Genomic DNA, 21,941 nt, shown 5'->3' on the forward strand with positions numbered 1-21,941 from the left:
TCACGTGAGGCCGGTGTTCCGACGATTGCGTCATTGCGCAAGGGGCGGGGCGACGTGACGTGTGTCGGTAGCAGCTGCTGCTCTTCTTGCTCCTGTGGTTAGTATCATGCTTTTTTTTTTAACCTCCTGAAAGGCGGCACTTGTTTACAGTGGCGTCGGACTTTGAAGCCGAGTGGACTTTTGTCTGAAATATATACATAAAAATATAATTAAGTCTAACTGACCTTTAATGGCTGTGGGGTTTTAGCAACGCGCGCGTGAGGTGAGGACGGAGATTGGTTGCTAAGGCCGGCTGTTGCTGCTGTGGGTGTGCAGGTAAGGAAGGACCGGGTTCTGCCCGGCTTGTCCCGTCGAGTCTGCTGGAAGAATCTGGGCTGGCATTGGGAGCAATTAATGCAAAGGCGCGAGTAGAGTGGCACCAGCCCTGGTATGAAGTAGTATTACAATGGTTGCAGAGATATTTTCCCGAATGTTGGGGGATAAATACTCGCTTTAATTCTGTCGGGTTTTGCAGGGGAAAAATTGAGTAATTGTTTATTTGCATTTGACATGTCTCATTTTAATAAACACATTTAAAAATCTGCCGTGTTGCAATTGTACTTTACAATGTTTCCATTTAAATCGTTTTGTTAAAATGCAAACGTTGGTCGTTAAAACAAATTATAATTGGCCTCAACACCTTGTCGCATTGAAAGCCTAGGCAATAGAACCCAGAATGATGGGCTTCAACATGTGAATTTCAACATGTTAATTGTCGATATACAAATCCGTCAGAGTTTTGAAGCTGAAAATTGGTTGTCTGGTTCCCGCGGGGGAGGGAGGGTTGGGAATGCTCGTTAAGGATTTCTTTATTTGTTCCTGAGGGTCTTTGTGCGCCTGTATGGTCTGTGCGAAGAGGTAAACAGCTCCGCCTGTAAACGAGGATTCTTCATACCGTCTTTGCATCAGTAGCATTTGAATCCTCTTAAAATGTACGAATCGCCATTTCAATTATTCGAGATGTGCAATGCTGTAATTCCGTTAAGTATGAATATACACGCTTTCTTTTTTACATGCTGTTCGATTTAGTGACTGCTGCTGCCCAACATATCTTTAAATAATTGACGTCCTAGTCAATGGAACGCTACATGTTGGTGTTATGTTTCCCTTAGCAGAGTGTTTGTTCCATGGATTCATCTTGCTCCACGACTATTCTCCTTTTGTTAGGGGCGGGGTGGAGGGAATGGTAGGATACGGGAAGGAGAACAGCGAAAGCTGGAAATCCGAATTAAAAACTGGCGTATGTTGCGAATCGACAGTAGGTCATTTCTGACCTGAGAGAATGATAGGAAAAGTTCTGATGCATTCGACACTGAACCTTAGACTTTCTCGAGCGTTTTCTGTTATTCATTGGTTAGATTTTTTAAATTCTCTGCTTTTCATTTTCATTCATTTTCATTCATGCTTTTAATTCTCTTTATGCATGCTGCTCCTCTTCAAGGTGCTAACCCATTCTAGGGCAATGGTTGAGAGGGCCACCAGCCCTCAGCCATGTCCTTTACTTCATGAAAGTTCAGATATGAATGTTGACTAGTCCTTTATAATGGGAAAAAGGAATTCCAGTGGAGTTTAAATATACCATCCTCTAGAATCCATGTATCGCTCCAGCATCCGAGTCTGAGTATCAATTGGAAATGGCAAATCTAGATTGTTCTCCTGCTTGTCCCTGAACCCAGGGGAGGCAGGATGCATGTCAGTGTTCAACTGTTACACTGTTATCCAACATCTAAAATTTGGACTTCTCTGGTACAGTTGAACACTGCATCTATATACATTTTCCCTTTGGGGCCATCCATAAATTGTGTACAAAGCAAAACATGGGAGGGATAAGGAGGAGGGCGAGAAGTGATTTTCAACATGGGCACTAAATGAGTGAAATGCAATTTTAAATCATTAATATTTTTTTCATAACATCAGTAGAAATAAATATTTGAACTCAATTTTGTTGGAGAGGAAGATTAAGTTTGTGTGTTTTAAGGAGGTTTGCTAAGAATGTGATGGGACACTTTGTGGTTTTTGATGTATGTACATTGGGAGTAGTTTCTTTGAACTGTTGAGATGTAAGTAATGAATAGTATTGAGGATTTTCCACTACATTGATCAGTAACAAGTACTTGTCTTTTGTTCAGCAGTTTTATTTCCAAGATTTGTTCTTTGGGCAACTTGTTGCTTGGCCTTTTCCAGTGCTGCTCACCCTGGCTGTTAAGATGTATCTGACAGAAAACTAGGAATTTGTTTCTAATGAAGATTTGCAGATGGTACCCATTTCCATGACAACTGCATACATCCTTTGCCACTGTATCGTAATAATGGTGCGGATTATATAGCAAAGCATGGGCTCCATTGCGGTTTGATTATTGACAGGGATCACAAGAATAGGAACAGGAGTAGGCCTTTCAGCCCCTCGAGTCTGCTCTGCCATTTGGAGAGATTGTGGATGATCGGCGAGCTAATTCCATACATTTGTTCTTTGTTCCTTTTTGCCTTTCAAAGACATTTTCCATAGAATTAATTACTTTTGAGATAGTCAAATAATTGTTTACAGTTTACATTTGAACAAATGTGAAAACTATTTTTCTTGCAGCCAGATCCCACAGATATGAGAGGGATGGCATTGCTAGAGGAATTTTGGTCTGGGCACTTGGTAAACTCTCTTTCTCCATAGTGCTGTACAATCGAGATGGGGTCATAAAGGCTAACATCGTTAGCTCTCCCTCGAACTGCACTAATATTTCAACCTAGATAACTTCTGATATGGATTTGAAGCCGCATACTTTTAACTAAGGCGAGCTACAAAGCTGAGCCATATTGACATCACTGTTGAATCTGAAGCCAAGAACAGCAGCAGATCGTTAATTCTGTCAATGCTACGGGAGACAGTGGCATAGTGGTATTGTCACAGAACTAGTTATTCAGAGGCCCAGGCCAATGCCCTATGGACATGAGTTCAAATCCCGCCACAGCAGCTAGTGGAATTTAAATTCAATTAATATATATCTGGAATTGAAAGCTGGTCTCAATAATAATGCCATGAATCTATCATCAATTGTCATAAAAACTCATCCTTTAGGGAAGGAAATCAGTCCTTACCTGGTCTGGTCTACTTGTGACTCTAGACCCACGACAATGTCGTTGACTCTTAACTGCCCTCTGAAATGGCCCAGCAAGCCAATCACTAGTCAAGGGTAATTATGAATGGGCAACAAATGTTGGCCTTGCCAGCGACGCCCATATCCCATGGAAAAAAAAGCTTACTGTTGTCCTGGTGTGGTTTTGCTCATTAGTCAGACTGAAGCTTCCTCTTTGCACTGAAAGTGAACAACCGCATTGTATCCATTGTCATTTCTTAACTAGCCTGCTGTCTGGACTTGTATAAGCTAAAGATTTAGTTTTTTTTCCTGCTTACTAATAAATTGACACAGGGAACGAGCACTTTTTGTGCTCACACTTGGTACTCCTGCTCCTATGTTCCTATTTGAAATTCTGTGGAAGTTCAATCATTGAGCATGTTCAAGACAAAAATCAGTAGATATCTGGATGCTAATGACATCAAGGGCTATGGGGGTAGTGTGGGAAAGTGGTGTTGAAGTAGATAATCAGCCATGATCTAATTGAGTGACAGAGCATGCTCGAAGGGCTGAATGGCCTATTCTTGCTCCTGTGTTCCTACTGTACTGTACTTGTTACGTATAATGCTAAGGAGTGTTGTTCTGTGGAAATTTCACTGCCCACAAAATCAATGTGAAAGCTGCAAATGACCTATGAATAATACAGTGCCTGTTGTGGGGTTAGCACCAGTTGCATGGTCTTTGGTTTGCTGTTAATATCTTTACAGCTGCACTCATGTCTACTGTTAGGTGACCCGAGTTTTCAAATGTAATGTACACTTGTCATTTAAATTGTGACGGGAATAGTGGTGGGTGCTTTTTCCATTGCATTTTCTGTGTCCTCTTCCAGAAATGCTAGTCTTGAATTTGATAACCTACCTTGTTCCACCCTTCTCAATTCTCTTTTAAAAATCCTCAATCTCTACCACTACCAGCTGATCCGTCACCCATGTTGCTGTCACCTCTCTTTCTCTCAGACTCTGAATTAAGCAGCTCATCGTTCATGGTTATTTCAATCTCTATCCCAGTTCTACTTGCCTTCTCTGTTCTGAGTTTACTGCTGTTCTATCAACTGTGACTCACTGAATAACAGTCTTACCTCTGATTCAGAAGGGTCCAAGTTCCACTCAAGGGCAAAGAGCACAGAATCTAGGCTGACGCTCCTGAGAGAGTACTGTACTATCAGAGGTGCGATCTTTCAAATGAGTCATTTATCCAAGGCCACGCCTGCTCCCTCAGATGGATCTCAACACTATTTGAAGTAGAGCAGGGAAGTTTCCCCAATGTTCTGGCCATCATTTATCCTCCACCAACTCGTAAAACAAATTATCTGGTCATTATCAAATGTTTGTGGGAGCTTGCTGTGTGCAAACTGACTGCCACATTTCTTACACTAAAACAGTAACTGCACTTCACAAGGACTTCATTTGCTGTAAAGTGTTTTGCGACATCCTGAGATTTTGAAAAGCATTGTATGAGTCTTTTCCATTAAACCACTTCCTCCAAATAAACTTTCTGACCCATGTTTATGGCCACCTCAAGACTTAACTATTTCATATGGCCTCTGCTCCTATGGTTTAGACCTTGAGCAAGGTCATCTCCAACCACTTCCTTGTATTTCTCATCACACCCATACCCCTACATCCATTCAGCCCCACTTCTGGGGAATATACTCTTCCCCAAGTCACTTAGAATTGCATTTTGCCTTTTCAATTTGTCATTATACTTCAACTCTGATCTTCTCATCCACTCCATCACCTCCACGTTTGTTACTTGTACCCATTAAAACCTGTACCCTCTCCAATATTGGCTGTTCCACCATCCTGCCACACCCCCCCCTCCCCCACCACTACCAGCAACACCACAAATCCTTGCTGAAAGTTCGAGGTGCAGACCTGAGCATATCTGGTCCATGACTGGTAATCATCCATCATTGGATTTGTCTGGACTGCGTGGAATGCTATAGACCTTATTCTCTGCAAAACCACTTAGTTTAGGATCATCCGGCAGAGTAGATTCATTTCTCCGCTCCCAATCATTACAATAAACGCCCACGCAATTGCCCCCCTCCCCTTAAATAAGTGCAAGGCATTCATGGATTTCTTTGTTCCTCAGGATGACCTCACCTGTTCAGCTACCATTGCTGCTACCCCTGTTTTCTCCTCAATGCCTAAGCCTTGATCCAACATCCTACTCTCATTTCTCTTCTATCTCCCTTTGTATCATCTCTCTCAAGCTCATCTTGTCCATGACACCCATTTCCTGTCACTAAAACAGCTGAGGACCTAACTTCCATTCCTGACTCCGTGCTAGCTGACATTTGTCATAGAGTTACACAGCACAGAAACAGGCCCTTCGGCCTATCGTGTCTGTGCCGGCCATCAAGCACCGAACTAGTCTAATCCCATTTTCCAGAACTTGGTCCGTAGCCTTGTATGCTATGGCGTTTCATCTAAATACTTAAATGTTGTGAGGGTTTCTGCCTCTACCACCTCTTCAGGCAGTGTGTTCCAGATTCCAACCACCTTCTGGGTGAAAAGTTTTTTCCTCAAATTCCCTCTAAACCTCCTGCCCCTTACCTTAAATCTATGCACCCCAGTTATTGACCCCTCCGCTAAGGGATAAAGTTTCTTCCTCTCTATCCTATCAGTGCCCCTCATAATTTTGTATACCTCAATCCTATCTCCCCTCAGCCTTCTCTGCTGTGAGGAAAACAACCCGAGCCTATCCAGTCTCTCTTAAAAGCTGAAATGCTCCAGCCCAGGCAACATACTGGCGAATCTCCTCTGCACCCTCTCCAGTGCAATCACATCAGTACTCCAGCTGTGGCCTAACTAGCGTTTTATACAGCTCCATCATAACCTCCCTGCTCTTATATTCTATGCCTCAGCTAACAAAGGCAAGTATCCTATATGCCTTCCTAACCACCTTATCTCCCTGTGCTGCTGCCTTCAGTGATCTATGGACAAGCACACCAAGGTCCCTCTGACCTTCTGTACTACTTAGGATCCTACCATCCATTGTATATTCCCTTGCCTTGTTAGTCCTCCCAAAATGCATCGCCTCACACTTCTCAGGATTAAATTCCATTTGCCATTGCTCCGCCCATTTTACCAGCCCATCTATATCATCCTGTAATCTAAGGTTTTCCTCCTATTTACGATGCCACCAATTTTCGTGTCATCTGCGAACTTACTGATCATACCTCCTATATTCACGTCTAAGTCATTGATGTACACGACAAACAGCAAGGGTCCCAGCGCCAATCCCTGTGGTACGACACTGGTCACAGGCTTCCACTCGCAAAAACAGCCCTTGACCATTACCCTCTGCCTCCTGCCACTAAGCCAATTTTGGATCCAATTTGCCAAATTGCCCTGGATCCCATGGGTTCTTACCTTCTTGACCAATCTCCCATGCAGGACCTTATTAAAAGCCTTACTGAAGTCCATGTAGACTACATCAACTGCTTTACCCTCATCTACACATCTAGTCACCTCCTTGAAAAATTTAATCAAGATAGTTGGACACGATGTCCCCTTGACAAAGCCATGCTGACTATCTCTGATTAATCCCTGCCTCTCTAAGTGTAGATTAATCCTGTCTCTCAGAATTTTTTCCAATAATTTCCCTACCACTGATGTTGGACTCACCAGCCTCGAATTGCCTGGTTTATCCCTACTACCGTCTTGAAGAATGGTACCACATTCGCTGTCCTCCAGTTCTCTGGTACCTCTCCTGTGACCAGAGAGGATAGGAAATTTTTTTAAAAATTCATTCATGGGATGTAGGTGCCACTGGCCAGGCCAACATTTATTGCACATCCCTAATTGCCCTTGAGAAGGTGGTGGTGAGCTGCCTTCTTGAACCGCTGCAGTCCATTTGGGGTAGGTATACCCACAGTGCTGTTAGGAAGGGAGTTCCAGGATTTTGACCCAGTGACAGTGAAGGAACGGTGATATAGTTCCACGTCAGGGTGGTGTGTGACTTGGAGGAGAACTTGCAGATGGTGGTGTTGCCATGTATTTTCTGCCCTTGTCCTTCTCGTTGGTAGAGGTCGCGGTTTTGGAAGGTGCTGTCTAAGGGGCCTTGGTGTGTTGCTGCAGTGCATCTTGTAGATGGTACACACTGCTGCCACTGTGCGTCGGTGGTGGAGGGAGTGAATGTTTATAGATGGGGTGCCAATCAAGTGGGCTGTTTTGTCCTGGATGGTGTCGAGCTTCTTGAGTGTTGTTGGAACTGCACCCATCCAGGCAAGTGGAGAGTATTCCATCACACTCCTGACTTGTGCCTTGTAGATGGTGGACAGGCTTTGGGGAGTCAGGAGGTAAGTTACTCGCCTCAGGATTCCTAGCCTCTGACCTGCTGTTGTAGCCACTGTATTTATATGGCTACTCCAGTTCAGTTTCTGGTCAATGGTAGCCCCTAGGATGTTGATAGTGGGGGTTTCAGCGATGGTAATGCTGTTGAATGTCAAGGGGACATGGTTAGATTCTCTCTTGTTGGAGATGGTCATTGCCTGGCACTTGTGTGGCACAAATGTTACTCGCCACTTATCAGCCCAAGCCTGGATATTGTCCAGGTCTTGCTGCATTTCTACACGAACTGCTTCAGTATCTGAGGAGTCACGAATGGTGCGGAACATTGTGCAGTCATCAGCGAACATCCCCTTCTGACCTTATGATTGAAGGAAGGTCATTGATGAAGCAGCTGAAGATGGTTGGGCCGAGGACACTACCCTGAGGAACTCCTGCAGTCATGTTCTGGAGCTCAGATGATTGACCTCCAACAACCACAACCATCTTCCTTTGCGCTAGGTATGACTCCAGCCAGCGGAGGGTTTTCCCCCTGATTCCCATTGACCTCAGTTTTGCTCCTTGATGCCATACTCGGTCAAATGCTGCCTTGATGTCAAGGGCAGTCACTCTCACCTCACCTCTTGAGTTCAGCTCTTTTGTCCATGTTTGAACCAATACTGTAATGAGGTCAGGAGCTGAGTGGCCCTGGCGGAACCCAAACTGAGCTATTCTATACTCTGGAATATTGAGCTGCCAGTCCTACCCCTCTGTCATCCATGTCTCTGAAAGCAATAATATCATAATCACATGTGCTAATCAATGCCTGACTAGTAGGACTCCTTGCATTAAAATAGATGCAATCTAGCCTTGCATTTTTCACTTGTGCCCTAACAGGTTTATATTCGCTCTGCCTTCCAGACTGTCTCAGTTTCTCTTCTATATTTATGCCTCACCCTCCTCTGTGTCCCATCCCCCTGCCAACCCCCCCACCCTCCCCCTCCCCCTCCCCCTCCCCTGCCTCAACAGCACTAGCAAACCTCCCAGCATGGATATTGGTCTTGATCTGTTTCAGGTGCAACCCATCCAAATTGTACAGGTCCCACCTTTGCCAGAAACCGACCCAGTGATTCAGGAAACTAAAGCCGTCCCTCCTGCACCATCTCAGCCACACATTCATCTGCTGCATCCTCCTATTCCTATACTCACTAGCACGTGGTACTGGGAATAATCCAGAGATTACAACCTTTGAGGTCCTGCTTTTTAATCTGCTACCTAGCTCCCTAAATTCTTGTAATTAGTTCCCTTTCTTCACTACTGTCTCTTGCCTTTCAAAGTTGCATGGCATTAGCAGCTACTCAAAAAAAAAAACTCATCCTTTACTTCTCCGTCCTTGCAAACGATTATCCCATCAAAAGCACCCTTTCCTATAGGCCAGTTAGCCTGACATCTGTCGTCGGGAAAATGCTGGAATCTATTAAGGAAGTCTTAACAATGCACTTAGGAAATCATATTACGATCGAACAAAGTCCGCATGGTTTCACAAAAGGGAAATCGTGTTTGACAAATTTATTAGTTTTTTGAGGATGTAACTGGTAGAGCAGATAAAAAGGCACCAGTAGATGTAGTATACTTGGATTTCCAAAAGGCATTTGGTAAAGTGCCACGCAAAAGGCTAATACACAAGATAATGGTATGTGACTTGGGGGCGGATTGGTTAACAGACAGGAAGAAGAGTGGAGGGATAAACAGAGCATTTTCAAATTGATAGGCTGTCACTAGTAGAGTGCTGCAAGGATCAGTGCTGGGGCTTCCGCTATTTACAATCTGCAATAATGACAGACAAAGAGACTGAGAGTAATGTATCTAATTTTGCTGATGCTGCAGAGCTAGGTAGGAATATAAACTGAGGAGAATACAAAGAGGCTGCAAAGAGATATAGACAGATTAAGCAGGTGGGCAACAAGTTGGCAGATGGAGTATGATGTGGGGGAGCATGAGGTTATTCACTTTGGTAGTCAGAACAGAAAAACAGAAATTTTTTTGAAGTGTGAAATTTGTAAATGTTCAGGGAGACTTGGGTGCATTCATACAAAGAACACAGCATGCATGTACAGCAAGTAATTAGGAAGGCATATGACATGTTGGTCCTTATTGCAAGGGGATTGGAGTACATGAATAAGGAAGTCTTGTTACAGGGGTACAGGGCTTTAGTGAGACCACACTTGAAGTACTGTCTGCAGTTTTGGTCTCCATATTTAAGAAGGACATACTTGCATTGGAGGGGGTAAAACAAAGGTTCACTAGATTGGTTCGTGAGATGAGAGGATTGTCCTATGGTGAGAGGCAGAGTAAACTGGGCCTATGCTCTCTGGAGGTTAGAAGAATGAGGTGTGATCTCGAAAGGTCTTGAGAGATTAGACACTGAAAGATTGTTTCTGCTGATTGGGGAATCTAGAACATGGGGGCACCGTCTCAGGATAAGGGATTAATCATTTAGGACTGAGATGAGAAATTTCTTCATTCAAAGTTTGTGAATCTTTGGAATTCTCTGCCCCAGAGGGTTGTGGGTATTCCATCGTTGAGCATATTTAAGACTGCGATGGACAGATGTTTGGTCTCTTAGAGAATTAAAGGATATGACGAGTAGGCACAATAGTGGAGTTGAGATTGAAGATCAGCCATGATCATCTTGAGTGGTGGAGCAGGCTCAAGGGGCTGTAGGGTCTACTGCTGCTCCTCATTCTTGTGTTCCTCTCCAGAGCACTTGAATATGTTGTCCCAAATTTACCGCAACTCCACATTTGAGTCTTTCCAATCATATTTCTGCCTCTGCCACAGCACTGAAGTGACTTAATTATAGTCACAAATGACATCCTCTGTGACTATAACCACGGTGCACCATCCCTTTTCATCCTACTTGACCTTACTGCTGCCTTTGAAACAGTCAACCACATTGTCCTTCTAAAGTGCCTCTCCTCCATTGTTTCGCTCAGTGGGATTGCTCAATAGATTGCTATCAATTATAGCCAGAGGATCTATCTTTGGCCCTCTTCTCTGCCTCATCTGCATGCTAGGTCTTGGCAACATAATCTGAAGACATGGGGTCAATCTCTAATTGTATGCTGGCATCGCCCATTTCACTAGGCGAGGGAGACTCTTGAGTAATAGTGACTCTATGTATGCTTGTGGGCCCATGTAGTCACAGTCAGCTCCTTTAACATAGAGAAATATCACTCAAAGCTTGAGGCATCATCAAAAAACAATATGTCTGACATGATATAAAAAGAGAGGTGACCAAAAGCTTCACCACAGAGATGGGTCTTCTAGGCAAAGAGGGAGTTGAAGGAATTTTGGGAGGAAATTCCAGAGCACGGGTCCTAGGTGGCTGAAGGCACAGCCACCATTGCTGGATCAAAGGGAGGGTGAATGTACAAGAAGCTAGATGGAGTTTGTGGTGGGGGGAGGCAGGGTGGGGTTAGGTTGGTTGGGCACTGATGGTTATGCAGATGTGGTATTTAAACACAAGGATGAGAGTTTTAAATTTGAAACAGCGGAGGATCAGCGGTTACTGTGGGATGTAGTTGATGGATGAGCAGGACTTTGTGTCAGTTAGCTGGGCAGCAGAGTTTTGGATAAGCTGAATTTTATAGAAGGTGGAGGGTGGGAGGTCAATGAGGAAGACATTAGAAAAGTTGAGCCTGGGGATAACCGTGGCATGCGTTAACAAGCAGATGGGCAGAGGCAGGCAATGTCACAAAAGCAGACATAGACAGACTCTGATGGAGATGATTTGGGGTTGGAAGCTCATCTTGGGGTCGAATAGGATGCCAAGGTTCCGGAAACCTCAGTTCAGCATGAGATAATGGGTGGAAATGCAGTTAGTTTAACTGGAGGTTGCACAGGCAGTCGGATAGCACAGAGGGTTTGAAAGGGAAGGTGCAGAGGTAGAGTTGCATCTGATCAATATACATTTGGCAGCAGATCCCATATTTGCGGGGTATGTTGTGTTGAAGATGGATGTGGTTGATCATGTCAAAGATTGGAGAGAAATAATATACCATGGTTACAGTGACAGAATATCTTGAACTAACTATGGAAACTAAATGGATGACTGGTACTTTTGGGTGGTTGTATAAGTTTTTGTAGTTGAATGAATATGGAAGCTAATGCATGAAGTTCTATAGTAGTTAGAACTAGATATAGGTCATCTCACCCCAAACTTGGTTAACTGTAGTGTTATAATTACCTTAATGTTTGAACACTGAAGTCTAGTGATTAAGTTTCCTTGGTAAAAAAAAAGACATAAATTTGTTGCAAGGAACAGTGGTTTAGCAATAAGTTAGTTAATTTGTTGGATTATCTGCACAGCATTGTCTCGTTCTGAACTGATGTTTTTGCAACCTTGGCATCCTAATCGACCCCATATCAGGTTGACGTCCTTCCTTGTTGGACACGCAACAAACAATCCATTTAGATGGGGTGTCTTCTCTTGGTGCACCTTTGCTGATGGCTGTGAAGGTCAATTCTTGAGAGGCAGGTTCTGCCACAGGTGCTGCATGTGAAGCTGCTGCGACGCTGAGTTGTTTTTGGCATTGACGTCTGTTGCCAAGCTGCTATAGCCACTGCTCTTCGTGGTAGTACCTACCAGTCCACTAAATGTTACCATTTCCCTCTTTTGCCAGCTGGTGATTCCCACGTGCGATTGTCGACATTTAGGGCCTTCATGTCACGCTTGCAAACATCCTTGAAGCAGAGCTTTGGGTGCCCCACTAGTCGTCCGACCTCGCCATATAGAAGGTCCGTCGGTATGCAACCATCTTCCATCCTGCAGATATGTCCGACCCACCGAAGCTGCCTCTGTTTGATTAGTGCCAACACACTTGGGAGCTCTGCCTTTCAGAGGACAGCCACATTTGTGATTTTCTCCTGCCAGTCTATACCTAAAATGTGCCGCAGACAGCAAAGATGGAAATTATTGAGCTTTTCCTGGTAGCTGTAAGTCACCCATGTTTCACAGCCAGACAGCAAGGTGTTTAGATCACAAGCTTTGTAAACCATCAACTTGGTCCTAAGGGTCAGCTTGGTACCCTCCCATGCGCGGTTTGCAAGTCGGCCAAAATCGTAGCTGCGTTCTCGTGAGTTCTGCTTCAGGGGACAGATTGTCACTGTGGCCCCAAGTTAGCAGAATTTGCTAACCACTTCCAATGAGTTTATTTGGTGTGATCAGGGACAGAGATGCAACACGGTTGTCCTCATGACCATGGTTTTCTTGATGCTTATAGTCAAGGAGAACAAGTAACAGGCATGGGAGAGACAGTCCACGAGTCTTCGTAGCTAAGTTTCCATGTGAGCAACTAGCGCAGCATCGTCAGTGTAGAAGAGTTCTCTGATCAGGACGTGATGTATTTTTGTCTTTGCTTTCAGCCTTGAGAGATTGTTGAGCTTGCTATCTGACCCCATATCAGCTCCACAAAGGCTGCCTGCATAACATTGCCTGCCTCTGCCGTGCTGCTGGTTGACACCTTCACTTGTGCCATTGTCCGTCGACATTAAAGATCTTGATTGTTTGGAAAGTTTACTTATCCTAATAGCTCAACTAGTCTCCCTAATGAAAGCAGTATATTCTGAAGCACCCTCAGGGTATGACTGATGTCAGTTCAGCTCCCTATTGGCAGTCTCAAACATGTTGAAGCAAATTCTTCCCTCCACTGGTGGGTATCCAAAAGTTAGCAATGAATGGAAAACAACAACAGCTTGTATTTGTATAGCACATTTAATGTAATAAAACATGCCAAGGTGCTTCACAGGGGTGTTATCAAACGAAATTTGACACCGAGCCACATAAGGTGATGGGACAGATGACTAAAAGCTTGACCAAATTGATAGGTTTTAAAGGAGAAGTGAGACATGGAGAAGTTTATTTAGGCAACTCCAGAGTTTAGGGCTTGGGAAACTGAAGGCACGGATGCCATTGTTGCAGAAATTAAAATCGGTAATTTGTTAGTACCCAGGACTATAACTGCTTGATATATATTTTTAAAAGGAGCCTGCTGTGATTCCCTCTTTAAACACTGCATAGAATTTCTTTATTCATTCGGGGAATGTGGGCATCGCTGACCAGGCCAGCATTTATTGCCCAGCCCTTGAGCAGTTGGTGGTGAGCTGCTGCCTTGAACTGCTGCAGTCCTTGGGGTGTAGGTACACCAACAGTGCTGTTAGGAAGGATATTCCAGGATTTTGACCCAGCGACAGTAAAGGAACGGCACTATAGTTCCAAGTCAGGATGATGTGTGGCTTGGAGGGGAACTTGCAGGTGGTGGTGCACCCCTGCATCTGCTGCCCTTGTCCTTCTAGGTGGTAGAGGTCATGGGTTTGGAAGGTGCTGTTGAAGGAGCCTTGGTGAGTTGCTGCAGTGCATCTTGTAGATGGTGTTACTGCCAGTGTGCGTCGGTGGTGGAGAAAGTGAATGTTGAAGGTGGTGAATGGGGTGCCAATCAAGCAGGTTGCTTTGTCCTGGATGATGTGGAGCTTCTTTGTTGTTGGAGCTGCACCCATACAAGTGGAGAGTATTCCATCACACTCCTTACTTTACGCCTTGTAGATGGTGGACAGGCACTGGGGAGATAGGAGGTGAGTTACTCGCTGCAGAATTCCCAGCGTCTAACCTGTTATTGTAGCTACAACATTTCTATGACTGGTCCAGTTCAGTTTCTGGTCAATGGTGACCCCAGGATGTTGATAGTGGGGGATTCAGCGATGGGCCCACATCCTATGAAAGAATAAATTTCAAAAAAGTAAATGCTGGCCAGGGCACTAGAAAACTTCCCTTTTCAAATTGCACTATGGGATCTTTTACATCCATCGAAGAAGGTGAAGAGAGAGGTTTAAAGATGACCCCTCTAACAATGCAATCATCTTCAGTACTGCATTGAAATGTCAGACTATATTAGTGCTCAACATAGTGACTTAGATATCAGCTGTGGCTCAGTGATCGTAATCTTACTTCTGAGTCAGAAATTTGTGGATTCAAGTCCCACTCCAGAGGCTTGAGCACATAATCTAAACTGGCACTCCAGTACATGAGGCGGTCTCATCTTTCAGATGAGACATTAAGTAGAGGCCCCATCTGTCCCCTTAGGTGAACGTAAAAGATCCCATGGCATTATTTGAAGGAGAGCAAGGGAGTTCCCCTGATGACCTGGCCAGCACCTATCTCTGAATCATAATTCAGTTGGATTTAGAACAGTTGTGGAAAAGGATAAAGAGAGACCAAAAATAAAAGTTTTAAACTGCGGGAGGGTGGGGGAGGGGGGGTGTGGGAGGAGGCCAATTTTAATAAAAGGAGGTGTGATTGTTTCCAGTTCATTTTTTCCCAGATACTTGAAAGTAAATCAGTCAGAGCTATGGGAGGCATTCAAGAAGCTGAAGAGGGTTCAGAACAAATATGTTCCCATAAAGAAAAAGGGTGGGTCTCAAATCTAGAACCCGCCCCCCCCCCCCCCCACCAAACCCCCGGCCTGTCCATGTCAGAGCAGAGTAGAATAAGGCAAAAAAAACCACTTCTGTCAGATGCCAAGAGCTCAATATTGCAGTAATCTTAGAGCAGTATAAAAAGTGCAGGGATGATTATTAAAACGGAAATGAGGAAAGCAAAGACAGGGCATGAAAAATAGTGGCAGGTAAAATCAAGATGTTTTATAAATGCCTAAAGAGCAAAAGGATAACTAAGAAAACAGTAGGGCCAATTAGAGACCAAATTGTGCTTGGAGGCATTGTTAATGAATGCGTTCCATCTGTTTTCACAAAAGAGAGGGGCAACGCAGACATTGTAATTAAGGGGGAGGAGTGTGAAATATTGGTTGGGATAATCATAGTGAGGGAGTAAATATTAAGATGTTTAGCATCCTTAAAAGTGGGTAAATCACCAGGCCCGGATGAAATGTGTTCTAGGCTGCTTAGGGAAGCAAGGGAAGAAATAGAGGCTCTGATCATCATTTTCCAATCCTCTTTGGCTACAGGTGTGGTGCTATCATTGTACCATTGTTTAAAAAGGGAGGAAGGGATAGCCTGAGTAATTCTAGGCCAGTCAGCCTCAGTGGTGGGCAAATTATTGGAAAAAATTCTGAGACAGTTGTTATGCTCCTGTAGTTTTTTTGGGGGGAAGAATGCGGTGTGCCTTTAAGACTGGGAAAAGGAGTTGTACTGCTTGAAGGTAGCAGGCTCCTGAAGCTGAGTCAAAGATGCATTCTCGTTGCCTTGGCTACAGCCACTCGGACTGGATATCAAGAGATACATCTATTACAGTTTAATTTTGAACTGGCTTATAGTGAAAAACAGCCTGTTGTAACAGGAGAAACAGACAGACAGCTGTGTGTCACCATCCTGCCTCATTCTGAAGCCTATAACTATCCTCATCACTATCTACTGTTTTGCGAAGCTTTGGATCATCCGTAAGCTTTATAATGCTGCTACTGACAGCTGAGTCTAGGTTGTTTATAAAAATTAAAAAGTAATGGGCCCAAAACTGACCTTTGGAGAGCACCACCTCTCAGTCTGAAAAACATCCATCCACCGCTCTGATTCCTGTCATTGCGCCGAAATGTAAATAAGGGTTAAAGCAACAGTGGAGTAGAGGCAGAAACAGTTGGAATTGCGTGGTCTTGATGATGGTTAGGGTGTGGCAATTGAAGCACAACTTGAGTTCAGAGAAGTCTCTTGAGGTCTGGTTCATCTGAGTGAGCAACCAGGGAGAAGGATGAAGTCAGGGATAAAGGGATACAGTTCCTTGTAGAAGCCAAAAAAGGCTTCTATTTTTATTTTCATTTGGAGAATGTTTTGGCTTGTCCACAACTTGACATTGGGTACTCTTGGCGGAACAGAAGTCGTTTGAAATCAAGAATGTTGATGGATGGTTAAAGCGGAGTGTGATCAGCATACACGAGAACTGAACAGATGCCTGCCGCTAATATCTGAGGAGCAGCATGTGAAGAAGGAAAAAAGAAAGCCTAAGGATTAAACCTAGGATACTGCAGAATCCAACATACAAAGATGGAAGAAAAAGCCATTGCTGAAAATTTGCTGACCATGATGATGCTGACAATGCTCACTGACCAATATTGGCTCCCAATCTGGCAGTGCCTCCATTTTAAAATTTTAACCCTTGTTTTCAAATCCCTCCATGCAGCCCGTCATCCCTCCAAAATCTCTGCGCTCCTCCAGTTCTGGCCTCGTGCAGGTGCCTGGTCTCCTCCATTGGTATCCAGGTCTTCAACTGTTTAGCTTTCCAGCTTTCTACTTCTGTCCTCCTTTAAGATGCTCCTTAAAACCTATCTTTTTAAATAAGGTTTCAGTTCCCTGTCCTGTTATCTCCTCAAGTGACTGTCACATTTTGTCGAATAATGCTGCTTTGAATTATCTTGGGATATGTTAAAGGTGTGTATCAGTGCATGTTATTGTAGTAGTTGTTGCCATGTATACTGTAGAAAAGTCGGAGGGAAGAGTGGCAATGAGCTCTAATCACAACTACAGGCTGTTACGGATGCTGTGAACAGAGCTGATTTGTAAAAGGGAGTTTTGTGAGATGTGACTGTGCTAGTTGACTATGTGCTGAAGGATTTTGAAGAGGCAAAGGAGGCCTGATGTGATGCAGTGGTTGGGAGTGGGTGAGTAAGTTGCGGTCAGTTGTTTTAGGCAATGGCTGATGGCACATCAATAATGCATTAGATATAAAGACTATTTTTGTGGTTTGTGCGGGCATGCGCAGTTATGTAGATTATTTTATGCTGATCAAGGTGAGGGATGTCTGTGAAGGATCTCTATTATCACGATGTGAAATTGCTCACTTTCCAGTGACACTGTCACACCAGTCAAGTACAGTATAAGTAAGTGATTAGCAGTAATGTCAGGATTACTCCCAGTGCCATATGCTTGTGAGCATAGGAATAGGAGGAATGATCGGTTGAACATGTGGCTGGAGTATTGGTGTAGGAGGGAGGGCATCAGATTTCTGAGGCATTGGGACCTGTACAAGATGGACAGACTACACCTTAACAGGACCAGAACTAACATCCTCGTAGGGAGATCTGCTAGTGCTGTTGAGGGTTTAAAGGTGGATGGGAACCTGAAGCATAGCTTAAGTTGGAAGGAAGTAAAGCTAGTAACAGGAGGTAGAAAAGTAGCAAGTGACATTAGAAGGCAGGTGAAACAAAGGCAAGCATCAGCTAGGCTTGTAATGCAGAATAATGTCAAGAAGACCAGGTTAAGGGCACACTACCTGAATGCACGCAGCATTCACAACAAGGTAGATGATTTGAAGGCACAAGTAGAAGTAAATGGGTGTGATCTAATTGCCATTACGGAAACGTGGCTACAGAGTGACCAAGACTAGGCACTGAATATTCAAGGATATTTGACGTTTAGGAAGCACAGGCAAAAAGGAAAAGAAGGTGCTGTTGCACTGATAATAAGGGATGCGATCAGTACATTAGTATGGGAGGATCTCTTATGAGTAAGGGGAGTAATGAGAAAGGGCTAATTAATCTTGTAAAAGAATATTTAGGGATGAGTGATCATAATATGATGGAATTTTACATTATGTTTGAAAATGAGGTCGCTCAGTCTGAAGCCAGGGTTGAACAATTTGAACACAGGGAATTATGAAGATATGAGTGATGGATTGGGAAAATATATTAAAAGGTATGACAGTACATAGATAATGGATAGTCTTTATAGAATTATTACATAGTTTACAGCAACTATACATTCCTACAAGGCACAAAAACCCCAAAAGTAAAGGCAGTCAACAGTGGATAACAAAGGACATTAAGGATTGTGTAAGCTTAAAAGAAAAGGCCTATAATGTTGCTAGAAATAGTAGTAAACCTGAGGATTCGGAGGATTTTAGAATACAGCAAAGGAGGACCAAGAAACTGAAAGAAAGGGAGAATAGAATATGAATGTAAACTAGCAAAAAACAGAAAAACTGACTGTAAAAGCTTCTATAGGTACGTAAAAAGGAAACGTTTGGCTAAGACAAATATGAGTCCATTGCAGGCAGTGTCAGGAGAATTTATAATGGAGAATAGAGAAATGGCAGAGAAGCTAAATGATTATTTTGTGTCTGTCTTCACTGAGGAAGATACAAGAAATCTCCCAGAATTAGAGATCCAAGGGACTAGGGAGAATGAGGAATTGAAGGAAATTGGTATTGGTAAGAAGGTTGTACCGGAGAAATTAATGGGGCTGAAGGTTGATAGGTCCCAGAGTGTTGAAAGAGCTAGCTATGGAGATAATGGATGCATTGGTGATCATCTTCCAAACTTCTATAGATTCTGGAACGGTTCCCGCAGCTTGGAAGGTAGCAAATGTCACCCCATTATTTAAGGAAGGAGGGAGAGAGAAAACTGGGAACTACAGATCTATTAGTCTTGCATCTGTAGTAGGGAAAATGCTAGAATCTATTCTAAAGGATGTGATAAATGGACACTTGGATAATACTGATCTGATTGGGCATAGTCAACATGGATTTATGAATGGGAAATCATGTTTGACGAACCTGTTGGAGTTTTTTGAGGATGTTACGAACAGAATTGATAAAGGGGAGTTGGTGGAAGTAATATACTTGGATATTCAGAAGGCTTTTAATAAAGTCCCCCACAGGAGATTGATTAGCAAAATTGAAGCACCTGGGATAGGAGGTAATATACTGGCATGGATTAAGGATTGATTAACGGGCAGAAAACAGAGAGTAGGAATAAACGGGTCATTCTCGCATTGACAGGCTGTGACTCGTGGGGTACTGCAGGGATCAGTGCTTGGGCCCCAGCTGTTCACAATATATATCAATGATTTGGATGTGGGGGCCAAATGTAATATTTCCAAGTTTGCAGATGACACAAAACTAGGTGGGAATGTGTTGTGAGGAAGATGCAAAGCAGCTTCAAGGGGAATTGGACAGACTTCATGAATCGCCAAGAGTGTGGCAGATGTAACAATGTGGGAAAATGTGAGGTTATCCATTTTGGTAGGAACAGCAGAGTATTTCTTAAATGGTAAGAGATTAGAAAGTGTAGATTAGAAAGGGATCTCGGTGTCCTCGTCAATAAGTCACAATGCTAACATGCAGGTGCAGAAAGCAATTAAGAAGGCTAATGGTACGTTGACCTTGATCGCAAGAGGATTTGAGCATAGGAGTAGTGAAGTCTTGCTTCAATTGTATAGAACCTTGGTTAGACTGCACCTGGAGTACTGTGTGCAGTTTTGGTCCCCTTACCTTAGGAAGGATATTATTGCCCTAGAAGGAGTGCAACAAAAAGGTTCACCAGACTTGTTCCTAGGATGGTGGGACTGTCCTGTGAAGAGATTTTGGAGAAAATGGGCCTGTATTCTCTAGAGTTTTGAAGAATGAGAGGTGACCTCATTGAAACCTACAAAGTACTTAAAGGATAGACAGGGTAACTCCCCTGGTTGGGGAGTCTTGAACCAGGGGACGCAATTTCAAAATAAGGGGAAGCCACTTCGGTCCAAGATGAGGAGACATTTCTTTACTCCGAGGGTTGTGAATCTTTGGTATTCTCTCCCCCAGAGGACTGTGGGAGCTCAGTCATTGAGTATGTTTAAAGCAGAGATTGACAGATTTCTAAATACCAATAACATAAAGGGATATGAGGATAGTGTGGGAAAATTGAAGTGGATGATCAGCCATGATCATATTGAATGGCAGAGCAGGCTCGATGGACTGAATGGCCTACACCACCTATGCTCCTATGATGAGGTGCAAACTCTGTGCCCTCCATAGTCTCAACTCAGCCTCTGAAGCATGCTTCTTTCCATGTTCAGATTGAATTTTGCCATTTTTGATACCAAACCACAACAATTTGTACCAATATAGCACCTTTATCGTTCCAAGCTGCTTCAGAGGAGCAATATCAACAAAATTTGACACCGAACCGCACAAGATATTAGGGCAGATGATAACAAGAGGAGGATTTAAAGAACCTCTGAAATGAGGACAGAGAGGCGGAGAGATTTAGGGAGGGAATTGCAGAGGTTAGGATCCAGGCAGCTGAAGGCATGGGTGTCAGTGGTGGAGCTATTAAAGTTAGGGATGCTAAAGAGGCCAGAATTGGAGGAGTGCAAAGTTCTGAGGGTTAGGACTGGAGCAGGTTACAGACATAAGGAACTGGATTAAGGCTATCTAGCCTTATTTAACACTGGACCCATGCAGATTTGATTGTTGAATGAGGGGAGGGAGTGTGCATAGAGATGGACCTTTCTTCCCAATAGTCTGGGCTAATTTGAACCCAGATAAGAGTCTCTGTTTTATCAGATTTGTTGATATTATGAAATAACTTAGTAAATCAGCACTATCTCTCAAAAATAGCTTTAGAAAGATAATCAGATACAATTATTTTTAGTTGATTGCAAAGTTAATGGTTCTTTTACAAAAATTCTATAATTTTATTGTTGCCTGAAGCATAATTACACTCGGGGAAATTATTTCACGCAAATACGCCCCTCATTAGTTTGGGGATAATCTGCAGATTATGTATGGACAAGAAAGATTGGTATTTCAAGCTTTGAAGAGGAGGAGTCACCAGGATCTAATTTGCTTCAAGACCCATACTGACTGGCAAATATTTTGATTTCTGTTTCTGCCTGAAGAAAAGGAATTCAAAATGAAATGCATAAAGCCCATAGTGACTGGGTAAGCACTCAGGATTGCGTCAGGGACCTTGCATGTAAGTGACAAGAATCCAAATTAGAAAAGTAGAGAAACCATTTAACATTTTGTTAAGCAGCTGCCATTGAATTTAAGCCCCGTGACGAGTAAAATTCAGCATAAGCTATTGTATACACAAAAGATACCCCTTGTGCAACTTTTGTTTCAGAAATCTTTAGGTATTTATTAGTGAAAGAGGACAGTGGGATATGTCATAGAGGGACTTGTGTGTCTGACGGCTATGATGAGCAATGGGTTACGTTTCGTATCCCATTATTGGGATTGACTTGATTGGTGCATTTGGTTTATCACAAAAATTATTCTTGGGATGTGGGTGGCATTGGCATTAAAATTCATCCTCAATGTTGAACTGGAGTCGCATGTAGGCCACAATTTTACCTTTTTGAGTTTTTTATATTCCCACCTCTTTTGATGTAATTCTGCATGTTCTATTCCATCGTACTTGCAACTCTTTTATACTGGCCCTTGTTTAGTTTGGATTCTGCGAGACCAATTTGCAAGAAATGGCTCCTCTGATTCAGATAAGCAGCTAAATCTAATCCGAGCAATGAAAATGTAGACCCAAGAAATACTAAGCCTGCTACCAGGGTATGGGAGGCAGAATTAGCATATAGCACTGACATTTGCTTCAGACATTTGTCTCCCAGCATCTGAACAAAAATAGTGCCATTCTAAAAGCAGCCTTTCACAAGTATGGGTTTATGACCTAGTTCCTAGCTGCTGCGTTGCAGCTGTGTAATACTAGGGAGAGTATTT

At 43.3% G+C, this 21,941-nt stretch overlaps 1 protein-coding gene across 6 annotated transcripts in view; it reads left to right on the forward strand.

The window, feature by feature from the left end:
• The first annotated feature begins 27 nt into the window (after window positions 1–27).
• The window catches only part of LOC137365261 (CSC1-like protein 2), a 302,640-nt gene continuing 280,726 nt past the window's right edge, over window positions 28–21,941 (forward strand). For 3 of the 6 annotated variants that reach the window (XM_068027916.1, XM_068027921.1, XM_068027920.1), the window contains exon 1: window positions 118–315. The gene's annotated coding sequence lies outside the window, so the exon portion shown is untranslated. The other 3 variants (XM_068027917.1, XM_068027918.1, XM_068027919.1) reach the window with 3 other exon arrangements.

Source organism: Heterodontus francisci, chromosome 3 (genome assembly GCF_036365525.1).
Source record: "Heterodontus francisci isolate sHetFra1 chromosome 3, sHetFra1.hap1, whole genome shotgun sequence".
Classification (NCBI taxonomy): Eukaryota; Metazoa; Chordata; class Chondrichthyes; order Heterodontiformes; family Heterodontidae; genus Heterodontus; species Heterodontus francisci.